The sequence below is a fragment of the Lepus europaeus genome, chromosome X (genome assembly GCF_033115175.1).
Source record: "Lepus europaeus isolate LE1 chromosome X, mLepTim1.pri, whole genome shotgun sequence".
NCBI classification, from domain to species: domain Eukaryota; kingdom Metazoa; phylum Chordata; class Mammalia; order Lagomorpha; family Leporidae; genus Lepus; species Lepus europaeus.
Window position 1 is genome coordinate 73,293,593 of NC_084850.1, and position 24,309 is coordinate 73,317,901.

Here is a 24,309-nt window from a genome sequence, read left to right on the forward strand (position 1 = left end):
GTCAAACAAATAGGAACTTAAAATAAGAGACTTTAATTTAAAAGGCAATTTCAATATGAACACCTCTTGAGAACTCAGAAATGCATTAGCTTTCAAAATCAAACAGAAAAGGCTTTTCTTTCATAGGGTTTTCTTTCATAGGGTTAAGAGGTGACATAGGGTAAAGAGGTAAGCAGAATCTTTGGAGGGGAAGCTGGGCAATAAAAAAGGGGAAATGACCAGCAAGTTCTGACAGGGACATGTCCTGCAATGCTCAGTTCCCAGGAGAGGCAGGAAAAGGAACCACATTCTGTAACCAGGCATACAATAATATGAAAAGCATTTTTGACTACTTATATTAAATGTAAAACCAGGAAGTTGGTGCTTCAGGGGCCAGACTACTGCTAGCTTCCCACGCACCCATGTCCTAAGGCACACATTGCCTTTTTTTTTCCTTTAAGCTCAATTTCTTTTGCAGTGTGAAACCACCTGGTCAGACTAGCTCTAATTTCACCACCTGTGGACCTTGGGGACCACCATGATAAAACAGAGAAGAGAGTATTGCCATTGATCTAGTGACAAGCCTTGGCACCTGACGCCAGACACCTGCAGCTCATTCATGATTTCACCAGCACTGCACTCCCATCCCTGTAGCCCATTTATAAGTCCCAAAACACCTTCACCCAACAGAGTGGTAGTTCTTGACACCATGAGGTAGGCTACCCTCTCATCTATGGACAGATTAAATGTTCTCTTTCCTTCACCCAGACACCTTGTCTTTGTTATTTTGATTTGGCACCTGGAACAGAGGCTGAGATTTCAGCAACAATTCCACTTTTGCCAGCTATTTTAGAGTTGAAGAGTTCAGAGTCTTAAAGGAAAGGCAGAATTCTGACTAAAGTTTGGTCAAGTCAGAGGACTAGAAACCTAAAAGTTGGAAGACTGAGCCACAGACAAGGGCAGGAGCCATGGCAGAGGATGGTTTCAATCTGTAATCCTCTGAACTGTGGACCCATTAGTTTCCACTGCACCACTCTGTTATTTATTGCACAGTGCAGGGGTTCATTCAAAATTGACTTAAGTTCAAAGTCCTTATGCCATAAAACAAATGCCATGAGGGAGGTTCTTAGCCCCGTTGATAGTGATTTGATGCTCTCTAGAAGCAGAGTAAAGGAGAATACTAACTCTCCAAGTACATCCAGTAACAGAAAAGGAAGGGAAAGAAGGAAGGGAGAAAGGGAGGGAAAGAAACAAAAATACAAAAGGAAGAAGCAAACGGAAGCAATGGTCTATAATCCAACCCAACTGGAAATCTAAAACATAATAAAATAATCTATACAGCAAAAATGATAAAAGGACACTGAGTATCTTCTGTGTCTCTACAACATAGATCTGAGTTAACTGTAAGCAAGTTAACTTAAGCAAGTGTATGAATTGACCAAATTCCATGGACTTAATCAATGTTGGGACTCCAGCAAGAATTATATCTGGGAATCTCACTCATTTGAACACAATATGCCCGATAATCTTAGGGGAATATCTAGATGTAAAATACAGGACAAATCAGAATACTTTATCTTAATTATCAAAACTCAGCCTTCCCTAAATGTCCTGTAGTCATAGCATTTGTTCTCCTATAATATTCTATAATAAGCATGAATGGTCTGATATACTGATTAATAAATTAAACTTAATTCTTGGTACTTACCAACTGGCTTGATAAAATAGGATCCTCTGGCTCCTATGGTTAAAATAGTTAATATGGCTCAACATAAATTAAAACATGACTTTCCATGATTAAAACTTAATTATTGGCCGGTGCCATGGCTCAACAGGCTAATCCTCCGCCTTGTGGCGCTGGCACACCAGGTTCTAGTCCCGGTTGGGGCGCCGGATTCTGTCCCGGTTGCCCCTCTTCCAGGCCAGCTCTCTCCTAGGCCCAGGAAGGCAGTGGAGGATGGCCCAAGTGCTTGGGCCCTGCACCCACATGGGAGACCAGGAGAAGCACCTGGCTCCTGGCTTTGGATCAGCGAGATGCGCTGTCCGCAGTAGCCATTGGAGGGTGAACCAGTGGCAAAAAGGAAGACATTTCTCTCTGTCTCTCTCTCTCTCTCACTATCCACTCTGTCTTTCAAAAAAAAAAAAAAAAAAAGAAAAAAAAACTTAATTATTGAAGGGGTGATTACCCCCACTGCTTTCTTCATTTTATATCCAATTCTGTCCTTAAATCTGGAAAGAATAAATGGTGCCTCACAATGCATTACTGTAGCCATATTGCTGTGGTTCCTAGTAAATGCCCATCCCCAATATCCAGTATTACTGAAACTGATTGCTCCATCCCATTAGCAATCAGCAAATATTTTGAAATTATAGATTTAGCTAGTATGTAGTATTGATTATCTATTTAAATAGCCCATTAGCTGCAATTGTCCTTCACCTCCAAAAGGACAAAATATAGGATTTCACCAGGCTACTCATGAGATACCTCAGCAGCTTTGTTAGCAGCACACAATCTTTGCCAGTAACAGCTTAGCTGTATCTACCTTTCTTTCTTTCTTCCTTCCTTTTTTAAAAAGATTTATTTACTTATTTATTTGAAAAGAAGGAGAGGAAGAGAGAGAATTAGGTCTTTCACTGGTTCACTCACCAAATAGCCACAATGGCCAGGAATAGGCCAGGCTGAAGCCAGGAGGCAAGAGCTTCTTCTGGGCTCCCGTGTGAGTGCAGGGGCCCAGGTACTTGGGCCATCTTCTACTACTTTCCCAGTTCCATTAGCAGGGAGTTGAATCAGAAGTGGAGCAGCTGGGAATCAACCAGGGTTTATACGATATGCCAGTGTTGCAGAAGGCAGCTTAACCTGCTACACCACAATGATGACCCCAATATCTACCTTTCTATGGGAACCCAAGTATAGCATTACATTTATGACACCCTCCCACACAAATTCATTTGGCACATTAATTAAGGATACACAGGTCCAATATCCTCAGTTATTTGCATTCTGGATGCAACATTTTCCTCACTTAAAATTTTACTTTATGGGAGCCAGAACTGTGGCATAGCAGGTAAAGCCACTACTTGCAATGCCAACATCTCATATGGGTGCCAGTTCGAGTCCCAGCTGCTCCACTTCCGATCCAGCTGTCTGCTATAGCCTGGGAAAGCAGTAGAAGATGGCCCAAATCCTTGGGCCCCTGCACCCACAGGGGAGACCCAAAAGAAGGAAGAAGCTCCTGGCTCCTGGCTTCAGATCCACATAGCTCTGGCCGTTGTGGCCAATTGGGGAGTGAACCAGTAGATGGAAGACCTCTCTCTCTCTCTCTCTCTCTCTCACTCTCGCTCTTGCTCTTGCTCTGCCTCTCCTTCTCTCTCTCTGTGTAACTCTGACTTGCAAATAAATAAATCTTTAAAAAAAATTTTACCTTATGTAAACTAATGCTATTATTTACAAATGGGCTCACCATGAATAAGGTTTCTTTCAACAAAAGGCTCTAGAATGAATCCAAATTGAAATCAGCAGGTATTCCATCATTAGTCTCAGAGAATACAACCTTGTAGGTGTTTTGGTGACTCCTCTCAAGACTCCTGGAATTCCTTGGTCACCCATGATGACTATAAGATGCTCATGGGGATTTCAACACCCCACTTTCGTCAATGGACAGATCAACTAAACAAAAAAATCAAGAAACATCAGAGCTAATCTATACTATGAACCATAGGGACCTAACTGATACCTACAGAACCTTTGATTGCACAGTTGCAGAATACACATTCTTTTTATCAGTGCATGGAACTTTCTCTAGGATAGATATATGCTATGTCATAAATCAAGTTTCAGCAAATTAAAAAAAAATTGAAATCATACCTTGTATATTTTCTGACCACAAGGGAATGAAGCTGTAAATTCATAGCCTAAAAAAACTCTAGAAAATATGCAAACACACGGAGACTGAACAACATGCTCCTGAATGAACAGTGGGTCATAGAAGAAATAAAAATGGAAATCAAAAAATTCCTGGAAATGAATGAAGATGACAACACAACAAAACAAAACTGATGGCATAAAGCAAAAGCAGCATTAAGAGGGAAGTTTATAAGCAATTAGTACCTACATCAAGAAATTGGAAAGCACCAAATAAATGAGCTATCAATGCATCTCAAGGACCTAGGCAAACAACAAACCAATCCAAAATTAGGAGGAGGAAAGAAATAATTAAAATTAGAGAAGAAATAAACGAAATTGAATCCAGAAACCAATACAAAAGATCAGTAAAATGAAGAGCCGATTTTTTGAAAAAATAAACAAAATTGATACGCCATTGGTCCAGCCAACAAAAAAGAGAAGACCCAAATCAATAAAATCAGAGGTGAAAAAGGAGAAAAAGAATAAAAAGAATTATCAGGAATTACTACTAACAGCTATATGCCAACAAATTGGAAAATCTAGAAGAAATGGATAAATTCCTGGACATATACAACCTATCAAAAGTGAGGCACAAAGACACTGAAAACCTAAACAGCCCAATAACCAAGATGGAGATTGGATCAATAATAAAGACCCTCCCAAAAATGAAAAGCACAAGACCAGATGGCTTCACTGCTGAATTCTACCAGACTTTTAAAAAAGAACTAATTTTAATTATTCTCAAACTAGTCAAAACAATTGAAATTGGTGGACTCCTTCCAAACCCCTTCTATGAGACTAGCATCACCCTAATTCCTAAACCAGAAAGAGAAATAGTTGAGAAAGAGAACTATAGACCAATATCCCTTATGAACATAGATGCAAAAATCCTCAACAAAATACCAGCTAAGTAGACCCAATAACACATCAGAAAGATCATTCACTCAGATCAAATGGGGTTTATTCCTGGTATGCAGGAATGGTTCCCATTATTCTTAGCGAAATTATCCAGTACCAAAAAGAAAAATACTATATGTTTTCCCTGATCTGTGCTAACTAATAGAGTACCACAAAATGTAATGTATAATTATTTTCATTATAATCTGCATAAAATTATTCTTTTGCATAAACTGTTGAGAGGAAATGGCTTAATGTCTAAATGAACTTAATTATTATAACAACACAGAAAATATTTAAATGTTACATTGTCATTGGTTCTATTTCACTGAAAAAATTATGAATGACTGACAAAAAAAATTGTATATAGGTGAAATGGTCATTTTTCCATTCAATTACTGTTTATTGCCATTATCTGTATTCCCAATAAACCAGAATCTTTTTCCTTTTACTTGTTAAACTTCTTATTTGGTGAAGTATTAAGCCTTTTTACTGAATGTAAATTTAAAACATGTTATCTCTAAAGCTAAAAGAGAGAAAAAGAAAGGTGGAAAGAAGGAGAGTAGGAGGGAGGGAGGGAGAGAGGGAGGAAGGTAATATTATTATGTTCTTAGACTTGTATCTATAAATCATATTGAATCATTAAAAATTAACTAAAATTAAAATAAAAAATGAAATTACAAGAAAGATGCCCATGGGCTTCTAATTCAGAAAAGTTGCTGTTTAGTGCTGTTTATCATGGCAAACAAATGATACCATCTGGGCTGGTGACATCACAAGTTTTACAAACCCTTGGGCCATTTCCCAAAAGATGTCTCTTTGGGATAAAGAATTCTAGGAATATTTTGACTGGAAAAAACCCAAAAGGTAAATCAAGCTAATAGATGTCTTTATATGTACTAACACCATAAGAAAGAACTCAATAGGTATCACCCTAACCCTTTGCAGTTGCAAACGTTAGTGATAATGACCAAGACATTTATTTCACTTCTCAGAAAACAGAATGTTGGACTTCTAAAAATGATACTCAGGGGCAGGTATTTAACCTCTCGGTTAAAATTGTTTTGTTTATTTATTTGAAAGGCATATTTATAGCCAAAACAACTGTACCATCCCTCACTCGCCTGGTCCCCGATCTAATGCTACTTTCCTGCCAGCCCGTGAAATTATTTAAAAAGCCAATCATTGGTTACATGGCTGTGTTCACCTGGTGAAAATTCATGATTTGCAAATTTGGGGAGGATGTTACACTACCATAAAACTTTATAAAATAAGTTTTTAAAAATTCAAGTTAGTTTTTTTCTAATTAAAAAAATTATTAGCAGGGATGGCATTGTGGCATGGTGGGCTAAATTTCTGCTTGTGGTGCCAGCATCCCACATGGGTGGCAGTTCATGTCCTGGCTGCTCCTCTTCCAATCCAGCTCTCTGCTATGGCCTGGGAACACAGTAGAAGATGGCCCAAGTACCTGTGTGGGAGACCTGGAAAAAGCTCCAGGCTCCTGGTTTCAGATATGATATACCCAGCTGTGGCCATTGCAGCCATTTGGGGAGTAAAGACCTCTCTTTCTCTGTCTCTCCCTCTCACTGTCTTTAACTCTGCCTCTCAAATAAATAAATAAAAATATTTTTTAAAGAGTATGTAATAATTGTATACCTTTTGGGGGCATAGTGAAAAATCACAATGCATATAGCAAAAACTAATCATATCAGCTGATCAGCATCTCAACCCCTCCACCCTGCCTCCATATTTGAAGCCTAACAGTTCCTCTCCTTCAGCTATTGATAGAGTATACAATACATGATAATACATTACTGTATAATTGTCTATTGTGTAACACTATAACATATTCCTTTTACCTGTGTCTCGGTGCCCTTAACCCCACCTCTCTCTGTCCCCTGTTCCATACCTTCCCAGTCTCTACTAATAACTATTCTAAGTATTTATTTTTTCTGTGTCTGGTTTATTTTACTTAACATTAGACCTCCTGTTTCATCTATTTTGCTGCAAGTGTCAGGATTTCACTCTTTTTGCTGGTTGAATAATATTCTATTACATGTATATACCAAATTTTACAACTATTTTCACACATAGCGTTAAGAGAATAAGAATTCTAGGTATGAGCCTTGATGTTCTAATTCCCATCCAAAATGTGAGCTTTCATATACCATAGTGTGTATTTTGCATATAAACAAACAAATAAATGAGAACCTGAAATATAGTATAATTTGTTTTGTTTTAATAGAACCTAGAGACAAGAAATACAGCCAAAAGTACTGGTAACTTCCTGCCTAATGCTATAATGCTATAATGCTAATGCTATGCACACTGTAACTGGTAGTACTTGAATTAGTCAGTGACCTCATAGAATATCTAAACTAAGTAGATGGCATTCCCTTTAAAATGAGAAGCTTACCTATTTTAAAATTCCACTTGGTTCCAGTAATTTTTTTTGCATAAATGCTTCTCTCTCTCTCTCACACACACACACACACACACATACACACACACAAAGACACACACATGCACGCACACAAATACATTCCAATATGGACTAGTCATTCTCAAGCCTTTGTGTGTATCAGAATCCTTAAAAAAGTTTGCTAAGTCTGTATTGTAGGTCTTAATGCCAAATTTTCTGATGTAGCAAGTCTGAGGTGGATCTCACAATTTGTACCTCTAACAATTTCCCATTAGTTGCTAGGCTGCTGGTCTGAAAACCACACTTTGAGGACCCCTGAAATAGATGCAATTAAGTCAGAAAAAGAAGAAATGAAACTGTTCTCTTAACCTTATAAAGCTTCAGATAGTATGAAATATCTATCTTAATATCTAATAATTTCCATTTCTAGGAATGAAAGATTTAAAAAGTAGTGGTGGGTGGCATGTGATAGGAGAATTAGGATATAATAATTATTAAATTCATTAAAGATTATCCTCAATGAAAGAAATGGTCTCTGCAGAATATAAATAGAAAATTCTTATGACATTGATAACAATGTTTTTATAATGATTTACTGGATTTCACAAAACAATATCAAAGACATGGATTACTTGACCTGTGCAATTTTTCACTATTTCTCAATCTGAAGGGAAGCGTACATTGAAGGAAACAAATCAATCAGTTCAATTGTGATTCAGAATGTAACTACACATTTGCCTGATAGTACCTTTGACATTGTCTCAAAATGGAGCTGCATTGACATAATGATTGATAAGATGGCATTTGCTTTCATTCTATGAAATTCTTCAATTAATTTGCAGACAAGCTTTTTCTTTCAAGGCAGTTCATTCCTTCTTTGGGTATCATAGTCCTAATAACTTTGTTATATATTTGTAATACTGTGGAGGTAGACATTTAACAGAAATGAACTTTGTGCCAGCTAGTTAGAGCATCATGCACATCTTATTAATCCTTAAAAATGCTATAAATTAAATTTTATGAACATTTGGAAGAACAAGAAATTGAAACTACATTAAATAACATTCATAAGCTCATTAAAAATATTAAGATGAATATCCAAGATTGGAATTCAGAAGTATTGGACCTTAGAACAGAATTCTGTACAATTTAATAATGTTTTTTGAAGGTAGAAGGCTATATGCTTTTTTGCTTTTCTCTAGTCAGTTTAGGTAAAGATAAGAACAGAGTAGTCAGATGATGAGGGGAAATAAAAGAGATAACTATCCATTGTATTTTAGAAAAGTAGATTCTACCATACTCCAAGGGTCGGAAGTCTCTTCCATGCCCTTGACACATTTCCTAATTCTGAACTATTGTCCCAGACCCAGTTACCTCTTCTTTATCCAATACCTTTTGGTCCATGACTATCAGCATCAGACTTCACCAATATGTCCCCTTACCCGAGTTTTCCCTTGTAAAAAAGGAGACACCTTGTTCTACGTCACTACTCTGTTTCCATTCTCTCTGGCATTGAAACTTGACTATCTTTTATCATCTCGTAACTTTGATATTAACTGCATCTGTGTTACTAGCATGGTTAACATTTAGTTAGATTTTGTTGAATGACATTCATTAAAATCTAAATATATTACATGCATTATTTATCTAACTTACACAACAATCTTGTGGGGTAGGTAGGAAAAACTAGATTTTTCTTTTTTGTAGATGATACAAATGAGGCACATAGAAGCAAAATAACTTGCCCAAAATTGCATTATGATTTTAATCATCATAAGGATGATCATGATGATAATAATGATGATATAACACCATGAATAACTCCTGTGATTTACTGAGCACTTTATATATGTTGAGAACTGGAATGAACCAAACCCTTCACCAACCAGGTAGTCAACCAAATGCTACTACAGGGATATACTCGGCTTCCTGCCCAGGACCTCATGACTTTAGACAATGCCCCATGCCAGCAGAGAGTAACCCGTAACCCCTTGTCAGCAGGAAGCAGCTCTAGAAGATAAATCATTGTCCCTCCACCCCTCCTGTACTTTTTGGGGCTGATGTAATCCCATACACTGATATAATCCCATAACACTTGCTTTATAAAAAACAGAAGGGGGGAATGTTAGTAAAATGGCATAATCTTCCAAAGCCCAGCCTGGCTTACTAGAAGTCAGGTGACCAAATGGCCCAATCACAAGTGTCAGCTCCACCTCCACCTTTATGGGATTCGCTGCTCCAACTTCCTTACCTCTGCAAAGTTGTAAAGACCTGTTCTCCCAGTACAGGCTACTGTTTTCTTTGTGCACAGGGAGGCAGCCTATTGGGTTTCCCCCACCCAACAATAAACATTTTCCCTTACTCTGGTGTTTGGTGTGTTTTCTACTACCTGGCTTCCTTTTCCTCCTGGTTTTCTTAAAGCAGACTCGAGGAAAGTTTAAGAGGATGCAAATCAATAGGGTGCTCAAGTTCCATCTCTAATCTTCGGTGGTCTAAACTAGAAGTCTATGGTAGGATTTTAAAAAAACATTTATCCCTTTTGGGCCTCTGGGCCTTACTCATTAAGATAACCATCAAGTCTGGTAGCACAAGATCATTAGACTAACTTTTGGACATTTGTATAGCGTTTTACATTATCATAACTTAAAATTTAGGACTGTTACTGGAGAAATTGCAGGGTTCTTGTCTTCGTGCAAGAAAGAATCCAGGCGTAAGACAGAGAGTAGTGGGAGGTAAAATAGCAAGGTTTATTAGGGAAGGGACATCTGTAAGGTTGGATGGGCACCTCTCCAGAAAGGACCTGAGAGGGTGCCCAGTTGCTCGGACTGGGGTAGGGGAAGGAGCGAGGTTACATGGTTGAGTGGAGAAATTACACCTGGCCAGACCAGGCGGGCAACTCAGCAGAGAGGCAGAGGGCTGAGTGCACAGTCCGGTTGAGGCAGAAGGGGTGGGGACCCCCCACCTGGCAGGTTATCAGGTAGAAGGCGGCAGGGCAGGGCAGGATGTGAATACCAGGCTGCCCCTGAAACACCATCAGGATGACTTTGAGATGCAGCATATGCTGCACATAGATGTCTTCTCTTTAGGCCTTTATGTCACACACACATAAGCTCATAACTGACTTCCTACCTAACAGGACCTCTTCACATCTTGACACTACTTGTAATATAATCCAAATAACTTGATTAGTTGGTATCTCTACAAGATGAGAGATACATATCCTTTGATATTTCCAGGGGCCCAGCTGAAAATATCAAAGTCCAAAGAATTTGGACATTTTGATTTTTTTTTTAATGCCTGTCAAGGATGCCAAGGAGGTTTAAAATATCAGGTAGAAATAAAATCCCTTAACATCATGAAATAGTATAGATCAGATTTGATCATTGTTACAAGGTGATTACTCGTGTTTTAGAATAAGCATATATTTAAACAAATTATAACTCTTAATAAAAACTCAGCTGTTTTAAACAATCAGAAATTGACAGAGACATTAAGAGAACATAATAGATTGTTTTAAAAGAACACAAAATCTGTGTCCCTTTGGTTGTTCCAAAAATCAGAAATAAAACCTGAAATTTAAGAGCTAGTGCATGGAATCATATCCTTTAACTTGGAACAGATTTAACAGAGTCAGAACTAAGGAAGAGAGAATAGCTTACTGGAGCTGGCTATAAAAGTGAGAGTCACCAATTAAACAAAACTATCAAAAGGAGATGTTACAGGTTTTAAACAGATGTTTAGGTGATTTGAAAATATTGTAGAAACCTCTTTGCTTTAACAGAGGATCAGATTCTAGTTCTATGTCAAATAATAGTTTTTGCTTTCCACCGACTGATTTCCTTGATCTACATTTTGAAATAACCCTTTAGAAATCTTAATAACACATCGAATTTCAACCTTAGTTACTTTCAAGTGGTGTTGAGCTATTTTCATATGGATAATTTATGAAAACATGTTAGCAAACCCAAATAGTTTTTCTATTGAATATAAGGTGTTAAGAGTACCAATGTTTACATTTAGACACACTTATCTTATCTGCCTTTACCCAATTTATATTTAGCAATAACACCTGGATGAGTGAAGATGTTGATATTATACCATACCTCTATCTGAATTAAGGTCAAAATTGCATTCATATGGGATTCTACTCCTTTTATAAAACTGTAACTATAAATCAATGACATTAACCAGAGACTGCAAAATCCACCTTAGGGACTATAATGAGTACTGATTACCCATTGCTATTTCATTGGAAATCTGTTAAAACAAATTCCAAAATAAGTTTGGCAAGTTATTGTTTACCATTTTGTTAGGTTTAATGGGAGAGAGCATCCATCAGAGTAAATGGGCACCCCTCCAGAGATTCCTAAGGAGAATTTGATAGGTGATAGAATAAGGGGCAATTATGGAAAAGGAGATATGTCTGGAAATAGTAATTAACCTGGTGAGCCTGCTAATTTGACAGGCCAGTACTCTTGATCATTATTTCACATAGGTTTAGAGAGATATATGGGTGTAGAATTTCTGAAATTTCTCTCGGGACTTTATGGCCCCCTTGGTGCAGGGCAGAAGAGATGCCAAAGTGGCTAGCTTAAAAGAGAGGGAGTTGCAGAATGGAGGAGGAAGGTTTAGGAAGAGAGAGAGGCAGTTTTGGATGTTAACCCAGAGCTAATGAACAAAATATCAACGAGGCCAGATGGTGGTGCAGAAAAAGATGAGTCATTTTTCTTTAAGCTCAGGGGGTCAAGATGTCTCTCAAAGCTCTACCTGCCTGTGGCTTCCAGATGTACATTGAAGCCCACAGGGAATAAAGTGAGGGTGAGATTAATGCATTTTACCCATGTTCACTCAGTCTTCCATGCCTGTAACCTTGGGTATATATTTGTCAGAATAACATACTCAAGGAGTTATCAGTTTCATTTACCAGTGGTGTGCTGACTGGGCCTCTGCCTGGTCAAATATATACTGTTGGTTTGTTCCCCTACTTGAAAAAAAGTAGTCATTCTATGCCTCCTAACCTTGAGTCTTATCTAATAGGCCTGATTTCAAAAATGAGCCTTCATGGCAAGAGCCTTTGCAAAGGTGTTTTTAAGCTAGAGTGCCAGCTTTGGTTACCACCTAGGTTGGTATCTAGGCAGGTGAAGTTTTGCTTGCTTGTTTTGGTTCTTTTGCTTGCTTTATTTTGCTAAACAGTTAAGGCTCTGAGGTTACACAATTAAGTCAATGTGACCCAACAAATATTTCAATCTAGGTTGTCTAGTTCACAATCATTGACTTTCCCACAACTCCGAGCTTCCTGCCTAGGCAGAAGTAACGATTCTGGAAGGAGACAGATGGGTTAATAGGCAGTCTGGAAATTGAGGGTGGAAAACATTCCCCCCAAAAGCTTTCCTTAGCAAGGTCAGAAGTACCTGCCTGAGTACTCCTTGGGAGCTTCAAATCTTATCATGAGAATAGCAAGGAAATGGTAACTCCACCCTACTGAGCTCCCAGTTATTGTGAAAACAAATTAGGTATCCCACCCTTGTACTGGCTCTTTTATTGTGAGCCAAACAGACAAGATAAAGGATTGCAAATCAGGTCTTTTGATGGGTTTTGTCCTTGCCTTGTAACTGAATGTCAATCTGTCAAGTTTTTCCAAAATTGTGCTTAAAAGCTACCATTGGGCTTCCACTCCTGGAAGCCCCCCTCCATGCCACTTTGGCTAGAGGTCCTTGACCGTAATAAATCTTGCTTTTAAATCTCTCTGCATGTCTGCTTGGAAATTGTTCTTCCACGTGAGATAAAGAACTGAGGTAATAATACTCTCTGCCATCAGTTCACCCATAACAATTTGTAGACAAGTGTACAGCCCAGCATGTGGGAATCCAGGTGACTGGAAAGAGAAAACACTATTTATTAAGAAACATTTGAGTGTTGTTTCATAGGGATGCGAAAGTAAATATGATGTAAAATACAGGCCTTTGCAACAATCACCTTTTACTACCTGGCCCTATATCCCATCATGACCAGAGGAATCATAATTATCACAAGAATTCCTGTGAAATTGGAGATTTGTCAAAAAACTGAAATTTTCTAAGGGAAGCCACTCAAAATCAGATGAATTCAATTAAGGGTAAATTCTGATGGAAGCTGGATTCCATGCACCAAAACATCCTTCCTCATAAATCCAGATTCATTCTCTTCATTTAGCTTTCTGTGTAAAAAAAGTCACCAATTGGAGAATTTAATTAATAAATATTCCTTTTTATAAAAGGAAATTGACCCTTAGAAGAATAAGAAAACTTAACTATTAGAGACTAATGAGTCCATATTTATATAGAAATGGTTGAAAAGGAAATGAATAGGAGGAGGAAATAGACAAAACTGTGGAGAATTTCAGTAATTCATGTAAGAACTATAGGATAGCTTAACACCAACATCTTAAGTGCAGGCTGTACATGTGACTCCCTTCCAAAATGCTTAGTGTGAAAAGGCTAAAAAGAGTAAGTTGGCAATGGAAAAAACTGGCAAACAACACCTCAGTCAGACAATCAAACTCAATACTAAGAGTGAAAAGTAATGTTGCTAGAGGGTTCCCTTGATAGAATGGGTTAAAAGCAGCAATTTAGAGCCTTGATCTTATTCCTGAAAACTTATAAATTGGGCCTAATTATAAAACAAAATCAGACACATCACAATTGTGGGATATTTTACAAAATATCTGAATAGGGACTCCTTAAAACTGTCAAGATCATCAAAAGACCAGGAAAATGTAATAAACTGACAAAGACAAGAGGATGCTGTAATGACGAAGGAGACCTGATGATTAAGTGTAATGGAGTATCCTGAGTGGGATCCTGAGATTAAGAAAATAGAGATATTAGGTAAAAACTAAGAAAATTTGAATAAAATATGGCATAACTAATGATGCTATTCAATTTGGTTTTATAAATCATGACAATGAATCATAGTCATGCAAGATGGCTATAATAGAGAGAATAGTGTGGGACCTAAAGGAACTTTCTGCAGTAATTTCATGTCATAATTTTTCTATAAATCTAATGTTCCTCTACAATTTCAAAGTTTATCAACAAAAATATAGAATGGCGTTATTGCCAACCTGTTTTTTCAGTAAAATATTTAGAATAGCTATACAAAAACATTAAAGTAAATTAAATACCTACTACCAACCCAACACACAAATACTAAGGCTGAGAAAAAAAGCCAAACACAGAACACACACTCTATGTACTTAGTAAAAAGCAGTGTTTAAATTAAGTCTCCAAACTCTAAAAATCTAATCCGTGGTGTGAGAAATCAGGACAAGGTTATTCTTGGTGGGAGTAACACATTGAGCTTGACATTTCTAACACAATATATGAGTATAAGAGCAATCATTTTTAAATTGAATTAATCATTATGCACCCTTTTGTGTCTGTTTTTTCTTTAATACTATGATTTAGGGATTTATCTACGGTTTGGCAAATTGCTATAATACAATCATTTCAATAATACAGAATATTTTACTATGTGGATATGTGAAGTTGATTCATATATGTTTTAAGTCATAGAGTTTTGTAGTTTTCAAGTCATGACTATTGTCTTAATCTGTTTGCATTACTATAATATGCCATAGATTGGGTGGATTAAAGGAAGCACAAGTTTATTTCCCCATTTCTGGAGAATGGGAAGTCCAAAATTAAGACACAAGTAAAACTGGTGTCCAGTGAAGGTCCACTTTCTGATTCAGAGATGGCACTTTTTCATTGTCTTTGTTATGGACAATGACCAAAGAAACCAAAGGGCACTCAAGGCTTTGGGAGAAAGGCACACAGTCTATTATGCATGCGGGCTTGACTAAACTTGGGAGTCCTTCAATCCCAGGGCAGTTCTGTTTCCAGTGACACAGCTCTTGGCTGGCAGAGAGATGACAGGGCTTTTCAGAGGCCAAAGCCCTCCTGGCTTTCCACATTGAAAATCAATGCCATTTGGGGTGAACTGGCCTGTGTGGTCTCCTTGATGGCAGATCACTGTGTAAAGCTATTAGTTGGCCTGCCATCTATCCTTATATTGCTGCTGCTGCCTTGCTTGCTCCTCTCCCGTCTGGTAAGTAGAACACAGAAGAAGCCTTTAAGAGGATGCAAGCCAAGGGGGTGCTCAGTTACATTCCTAATCTTTGGTGGTCTAAGCTAGAAATCTATAGTCACTGGCATGTTCTGATAGTGGTTTTTCTGTGAGGTAGACAATGCCCATGAGGAAAGCTATGTTCTCACTTTAACATCAAACATGATGACCACCTTATCTATAAAATTTGAAGTCATTAGTAAAACTTTCTCTCCCTTTATTTGGTTTGAAAAGGAAGGCTTTGCCTGTTTACTGTGCCCACGGCAAAGTAAATCTAGCTGTGAAATCATAACTTAAGCTCTCCTTCATGCTATGCTTTATATGTGGCCAGGCTATTATTACAGAAATATTAGCCATTCCTTTTATAAGGTCTAAAGATCAAACTCTATATTCTGATGGAGAGCCCTTTGGAAGAGAATCAGTTTCCCATCTTGAAAAGTATAGAGAAATGAGGGGAAAAGTCAGGCTTCCAAGATCACTTACTGTCAATAATATCAAGTGAAAACTTAGCAAACAATTTTAACTGTCAAATAAACCAACTTAGGAAAACATTTACCAAAAGGTCCAATGCCTTCTATAAATTTTAAGAGTCCATGCATTTGGAAACATTTCTTAAATATCTAACACAAGTGTAATTCATTTGATCAGCAAACCCAAGCACAAACATGTCAATGAAACATTTTTAGTTTCTGTCTACCAACAAATTTAAAGGATCTGATACAGAGATTTATCTAGGCACATGAACCCAAAATGTATTTTGGGTTAATTTATCGGTTTAAATTTATATGAGCAATCTTTTATCAGCAAGTCAAATAAAACAGTTCTTAATAAATGTTTCAGGTAGATATACAATATATATATATATACACACACACATAACACAAAACATCCATTATAGAATAGAATAATAAAGCAGTTTCAGTAATAGCTTCTTAAAATCTTTAACTTTTTAAAAATTATCATCAACTGATTAGAATTACTTCCTGTTCTTAATAACCTGAATTAACCATACATTTTCTCAGTTGGAATCCCTCCTTCAACTTTGCTTTATCTGTTTGCAGAGCCATCCCAAAGTACTGAATACAATAAAAGTCTTCAGAAACCAAAAGGACACATTTAAACACAGAACCAACAATGCATTAGTTTCCATGAGCAGTAAATCTAATTTTTATTGTTTGGAGAACACAAATTGTGGATGACAAAAGATTTTAAATAACCATATTTAAAATTATAAACTCATTAACCAAAAAGAAGAGGCACTTGCTTACTCCATACAGTATTTTTGAAAGCACCTGTAGGATTTTATAAAGCATTTATCCCCTTTAGGCCTCTGGGCCTCTCTCATTAAAATAATCATCATGTCTGATAACAACACAACAAGATCATAATGATATACTCAGGCAGATAGAATTAAATTCATTAGATTCATGAGTTGGAAAACCATACCCCTCCATCCCTACATAATCTTACCTGTATACTCCCACCTGTTAATCAGATTACATAACCACTCCCCTTTTGAAAGCAAATAGCAGGCAAGTAGCATCCAGGGCTGCCTCTGCTTTTCTGCCCTTGCTCTATGCTACCTGTGGTTATTCCTAACCACAATCTTTGCTCTAGGCAGCTCCGACTTGTGGATTTCTCAAAAGTGGCTCCCAGTCCGCACTCTGCTTGGTATGGACTTCATAGTTCACGTTTCTAAACCCCTTCTCCCTTTTATAAATCTCTCATTTTCCCATGTATTTCTCTCACTCTCTAAATAAATGCTAAAACTTACCATTTGCCTGTTTTATGCTAGCCAATATTTAGAATTCTTATGTAAATAGATAGCAAGAAACCTCGAGATATTAATTTTGAAATAAAGGTTACTGATTTCAATTAAACTTTAGTAACTTTTGGAAATTAGTATCAGTAGCATTTTATGTTACCATAACTTAAAATTTAATACCACTTTACATCTTGACGGTACCTTTAAAATAATCCAAATAGCCTTATTAGTTGGTGTCTCTGCAAGATGAGATATATATCCGTTGATATTCCCAGGGTCTCAACTGGAAATATCAAGACTAGAGAATTTTAAACTTTTATTTTTTCTTGAATGCCTGTCAAAGATGCCATGGATGTTTAAAATATTTGGTATGGGGGCTGGTGCTGCAGCATAGCAGGTAAAGCTGCCGTCTGCCGTGCCAGCATCCCATCTGGGCACTGGTATAAGTTCCGGTTGCTCCACTTCTGATCCAGCTCTCTGCTATGGCCTGAGAAAGCAGTACAAGATGGCCCAAGTTGGCCGGCACAGTGACTTAACAGGGTAATCTTCCGCCTTGCGGCGCCGGCACACTGGGTTCTAGTCCTGGTTGGGGCACTGGATTCTATCCCGGTTGCCCCTCTTCCAGGCCAGCTCTCTGCTATGGCCCGGGAAGGCAGTGGAGGATGGCCCAAGTCCTTGGGCCCTGCACCTGCATGGGAGACCAGGAGAAGCACCTGGCTCCTGGCTTCGGATCAGCGAGATGCGCTGGCCGCAGCGGCCATTGGAGGGTGAACCAACTGCAAAAAGGAAGACCTTTCTCTCTGTCTCTCTCTCTCACTATCCACTCTGCCTGTCAAAAAAAAAAAAAATGGCCCAAGTCCTTGGGCCTCTGCACCTGCAAGGGAAGACACAGAGAATCCTGGTTCCTGGCTTCGGATCAGCGCAGCTCTGGCCATTGCAGTCAAATGGGGAGTGAACCGGCGGATGGAAGACCTCTCTCTCTCTCTCTCTCTGCTTCTCCTTCTCTCTCTGTATTAACTCTGACTTTCAGATAAAATAAATAAATCTTAAAAAAAAATCTGGTATAAACAAGATCCCTGAACATCATGACATAATATATAGACCAGATTTGATCATTGTTACAAAGTAAACACGCAAATATTTTAGAATGGATATATATTCAAACAAACTATAACTCTTAATAAAAAGCTCAGCTGTTTTAAAATAATCAAGGCTTAAGGAGTGACAAAGATTACCTCAATAAGTAACAACATTGATGTATCTTTGGTCTGTCACCAAAATAAGTAATGCAAATGTTGAATATAAGAGTTAGCACAGGCCAGCGCTGCGGCTCAATAGGCTAATCCTCAGCCTTGCGGCGCCGGCACACCGGGTTCTAGTCCCTGTTGGGGCGCTGGATTCTGTCCCGGTTGCCCCTCTTCCAGTCCAGCTCTCTGCTGTGGCCAGGGAGTGCAGTGGAGGATGGCCCAAGTGCTTGGGCCACGCACCCCATGGGAGACCAGGAGAAGCACCTGGCTCCTGCCTTCGGATGAGCGTGGTGCGCCGGCCATGGCAGCCATTGGAGGGTGAACCAATGGCAAAAGGAAGACCTTTCTCTCTGTCTCTCTCTCTCTCTCACTGTCCACTCTGCCTGTCAAAAACAAAACAAAACAAAAAAAAGAGTTAGCACATGGAATCATCCATAACCTGGAACAATTTTGGTAGTCAGAACTAGAGAAGAAAAAATAGCTTACCAGAGCTGATTAGAAAATTGACAGAGTCACCAATTGAGCAAAAACTCTTAAAAGGAGATGCTGCAGTTTTTTTCTTAAAGATTATTATTATTTTATTGGAAAGGCAAAGTCAGAGAGAGAGAGAGAGAGAAAGTCTTCCATCTACTGGTTCACTCACCAAATGGCCTCAACAGCAGAAGCTGGGCCGATCCAAAGCTAGGAACCAGGAGCTTCTCCTGGCCTCCCACATGGGTACAGGGGCCCAAGGACTTGGGCCATCTTCTACTGCTTTCCAGGCCATAGCAGAGAGCTGGATCAAATGAGCAGCCGGGACTTGAACTAGTGCCCAGATGGGATGCCAGCACTGCAGGCAGCAGCCTTATTTGTTACAAACATATTTGTTAACAAACCCCAAGTTTTTGCACAGAATATAGTGTGCTAAGAACACTTAAGTTTACATTTAGACACATTTATCTCATCTACCTTTATGCAGTTTACATTTAGCAATTACACCTAGATGACTTATGATGCTGAACTTATATTATACCTTTACCTGAATTAAGATTAAAATTACATTTATATGGAATTCTACTCCTGTTTAAAAAACTCTAGCTGGAAGTCAGTGACATAAGCCAGAGACTTCAAAATCCATCTACTGGCCAGTCGATGCAGCTCACTTGGCTAATCCTCCGCCTGCGGCGCCGACACCCCAGGTTCTAGTCCCGGTTGGGGCACCGGATTCTGTCCCAGTTGCTCTTCTTCCTGTCCATCTCTCTGCTGTGGCCGGGAAGGCAGTGGAGGATGACCCAAGTGCTTGGGCCCTGCATCCTCATGGGAGACCAGGAGAAGCAGCTGGCTCCTGGCTTCAGATCAGCACAGCGCACCGGCCGTGGTGGCCATTTGGGGGGTGAACCAATGGAAGGAAGACCTTCCTGTCTGTCTCTCTCTCTCACTGTCCAACTCTGCCTGTCAAAAAAAAAATAAATAAAAATAAAAAAAAAATCCATCTACTAACAAACACTGATTACCCATTGCTATTTCATCCAGATCTGTTAAACCAAGTCATAAAACAAGTTTGGCAAGTTATGAGGTTTTTTTTTTTTTTTTTTTTTTTTTTTTTTTTTTTTTTTTTAAAGACACGGATCTTCCTAGATTCAAAAGAGAGAAATTCCTTTAAACCCAATGTCCAGTTACAGTTGAACCAAATTCTCATGGATGAGATTTTTATTTATCAAGTATGTCTCTCTTCAGATTTTAGATTGAATTTGAGCCTAGTCTTTTACCCAACAAGCACCTTAGGCCAATACTTAGTGAACAGCCAGATACCTGGGACCATCTCTGAAACAAACATTAGTTCAGGAAGATGCAAGATAGGTCGCAAAGGTGACTGTGGTCCAGAGGCCGGCGTGTCACGGGTGAGAAGCTCACCGGAGATTGCCAATCTATGTTCAAGATACTTACAAGTATCACTGTCCCAGGCTGAGAGACAGGAGTCATTTCTCCTCCCCACTCTTGGAGTTAACACACCACAAACCTAAGAAAGAGAAAAAAAGTCTAAACTGCCTCTCTTTCTCTTTCTCTCTCCCTGCCCCCAAAGAAACTACGGGCAGAGAGGAGGGGAGTGGGTTTGAACCCTTCAGGCCTTTGTACAAGCACAACAAAAGTTAGTTTTATAACCTGATGATGGATCTTAGGTTATGAAAAATGATGCCAAGATTTGAGTTTCATCATTTGAGAGTTCCAGGGATCCAGCTGGAAGTCCCAAGGTCAGAGACTCAGTTCAGAATTAAGACGTCCTTTTACCATTCTAGAGAGTAATTTTCTTAAGGCTCAGTTCTCCTAGTGTCTTCCTGGGTTAATCTTTAGATCAAGGTCTGAGCGTGAAAGGAATTCCCAGTGCCCTGGAGGCCTGCTACGGGGGCCTTTTATGAACTAGAAACATCATTCAAGCCCTGGGCTGTGGGAGCCTGGCATCACTGAGCTCACAACCAAATAGGAGTAGACACAGTTACCTATACTCAGCCACTCCTCCACAGTGCCTTGAGTCCTGTTGAAGTGGTAAGATTCCAGGCTGGCGCCGCCGCTCAATAGGCTAATCCTCTGCCTGCGGCTCTGGCACCCCGAGTTCTAGTCCCGGCTGGGGTGCCGGTTCTGTCCCAGTTGCTCCTCTTCCAGTGCTGTGGCCCGGGAGGGCAGTGGAGAATGGCCCAAGTGCTTGGGCCCTGCACCCACATGGGAGACTAGGAGGAAGCACCTGGCTCCTGCTTCAGATTGGCACAGTGGCCATAGCAGCCATTTGGGGGGTGAACCAACGGAAGGAAGACCTTTCTCTCTGTCTCTCTGTCTCTCTCTCACTGTCTAACTCTGCCTGTTAAAAAAAATAAAAAATTAAAAAAAAGAAGTAAGATTCCAGCAAGGCAAGGAAGAATGTGGAGGGAGTGTTACCCATTTACCAGACTAGAAGGACCAGCTCTGGCCGTTGTGGCCATTTGGGGAGTGAACCAGCAGATGGAAGACCTCTCTCTCTCTCTCTCTCTACCTCTCTCTCTAAGCCTGTCTGTAACTCTCCCTTTTCAAATAAATAAAATAAATCTTTGAAAAAATATGCTGTACATAAATTCTAATTCAATGACTGTAATATAGCCCATATTCACTACATATGCCAAAGGACTTCAAAGCATTCATGGAGAAATGCAATTGAAAGATAAATTTGGGCCGGCACCATGGCTCAACAGGCTAATCCTCCGCCTTGTGGCTCCGGCACACCGGGTTCTAGTCCCGGCTGGGGCACTGGATTCTGTCCCGGTTGCCCCTCTTCCAGGCCAGCTCTCTGCTGTGGCCAAGGAGTGCAGTGGAGGATGGCCCAAGTGCTTGGGCCCTACACCCACATGGGAGACCAGGAGAAGCACCTGGCTCCTGCCTTCGGATCAGTGCAGTGTGCCCGCCGCAGCACGCCGGCCATGGCGGCCATTGGAGGGTGAACCAACGGCAAAAGGAAGACTTTTCTCTCTGTCTCTCTCACTGTCCACTCTGCCTGTCAAAAAAAAAAAAAAAAAAGAAAGAAAGAAAGAAAGAAAGATAAATTTACTGAAACAATTAAAATCCATTCAAAGTTTTTTTATACTCATTTTTCACAAATTTCTGAAAACCTTTATGAGATATATATTAATCACATATAGATGGATAAAGAAATATTGTTTTATTTGATTTTTTGTTTATAATTGAGAGCCACAAAAGAAAAGGTTAAGGTTTGATTGAATAAGGCTCAAGCAAGGATCTAAGATTGTTTAATTTTTATAATGCACTTAAAGGATTAAAATATCAAAAAGTTTCCTGAGACTGGATATAAGAATATTAGTAAAATTTTGAGTGTCTACTTCACAAAATGATTTGATATTGATAGAAGAACAAAAACACATTTTTAAAAAGTCTCAAAATATAGAAGAGGACTAGATTATGAGATTATGTAAAGAAGTATGTGAGGTACATCTTTTTAAAAATCATGTGGAGGGGCTGAGCAGGTTAATGTCCTGGCCTGAAGCTCCAGCATCCCATGTGGGCACCAGTTCTAGTCCCGGCTGCTCCTCTTCCAATCCAGCTCTCTGCTATGGCCTGGGAAAGCAGTGGAAGGTGGTCCAGGTCCTTGGGCCCTGCACCCACATGGGAGACCTGGAGGAAGCTCCTGGCTCCTGGCTTCAGGTCGGTGCAGCTCTAGCCATCGTGGCCAACTGGGGAGTGAACCATTAGATGGAAGACCTCTCTCTGTCTCTGCCTCTCCTCTCTCTGTGTAACTCTGACTTTCAGATAAATGAATAAATCTTGAAAAAAAATCATGTAGAGCATTTATATCAGGAAAAATTTAATATGTATCTGGAAACCCCCCCTTTTTTAGATATGATTAAGGTTTCATTAAGAAAACAACTTTTACTGCCATGACTTTTAGTATTTTATGTAGCAGTGAGGGGAAAATCATACAAACAGGCACTACCACTATCTTTGCAGAGCCTACATATGGGGAAACAAATAAAATACATACATAAATCAGAAAATATTGAATGTTAACATATGTCAAAGTGTGTTTTGCCTATGATAAATTTTATTCAAATTTAAAATTCTTATACATATCATAACCATCTTGTGCTTTCTGATTATACCCCTTCTACATTTATTTGCTTCCTAAGTAGTCTTGATTTTTAAATTGACAATAATGGGTAAGTCCTCTCTTACTATATACACAGTAACCGGATTTTTTGCATGCATCAAAATTTATAAACAAAAACTATTAGACATACAATTGGCAGAAGATAATATTACCCAGTGAATACAGGAATAACAGCCACTAAAACAAAACTTGGTTTCTTGATCTTAACCATTTCACAAATTCATGGATTAATCTTTATAAACATGTTTCGTTATTAACTTTCATTTTTCATCATTAATAAAGATTCATGAAATTAATATATGCTGATATGAACCCTTATATGGATAAAAGGCAATGATTGCCTATCCATGCCATATTTTCTTTTTTAGTTACAACACATACAATTACGTACACAAATACATTAATACCCCACCAGAGAACAAAAGAAATGTTCCCACGTAGAAAACATAAAAACCTTTCCATTTATTCTTTTATTCGACCATTTAGAATGGTGTTTTGTTTGTCTAACATTTAAGACACATAGCATCATTTGTACACATGCTGTGTTTCCAAGCTCTGAACTCAACTCTTTGAAAGGGTAGATCCTGGGGTGTCTTACATACAAAATACTTTTCAATGTCTTCTCAAGTTCAAAACTGAAAAGAATTTATGAACCTATTTGGAAAGCACAACATTGTGTCAGAATCAGTCTTTTTATCCCTCCACAGGGGTGAAAAGTTTTTAGTGTGGACTGAATACTTGAATGAATTATGAAATAGAACACAAATAATTATTTTATCCACATACCATTTTATCTTCTACCATATACTTGTGTGAATTTGTACATTTTTGAGTCACATTTTTTCAGCTAGGAGTTAATGAACTTGGGCTCTGTAAATGAAACCAAACCCCCATAATGTAAAAGCAGGTCCCAGCCTCTTACCTGTCCCCCATATCCCAAGGTGTCCTTGCCTGTCCTTAATTAAAAGGAATTCACTGACTTAACAGAGCAATCCAGCTGGCCCTACAAGGTTCTAATCTCCAGACTCAAGAAGTTATTTGCTTCTCCAATAGATAAGAACCTCTAGGCCAGTACTATCTTGAGGTGGTTTGTGCAGGGGAATTCCAGGTCTGGGTAGAATGTGACTGCCACCTTCACCCCATAATCCCCTGACCAACTGGAGCCGTCCTGGCCACCATAAATTCCGTAAGGAGCACAGCATCACTGACCAAAGGAAGGTCATAAGCATCACTAACCAACCAGAAAGTTGAACACGAGCTGATCACTTACCTCTCAGCCCCAATTTCAATCTATAAGAACCTTCACCCCCAATTTCTTGGAGAGCCTAGGAATGAAGCAGTAGCTGCCTGGCTCCTTGCTCT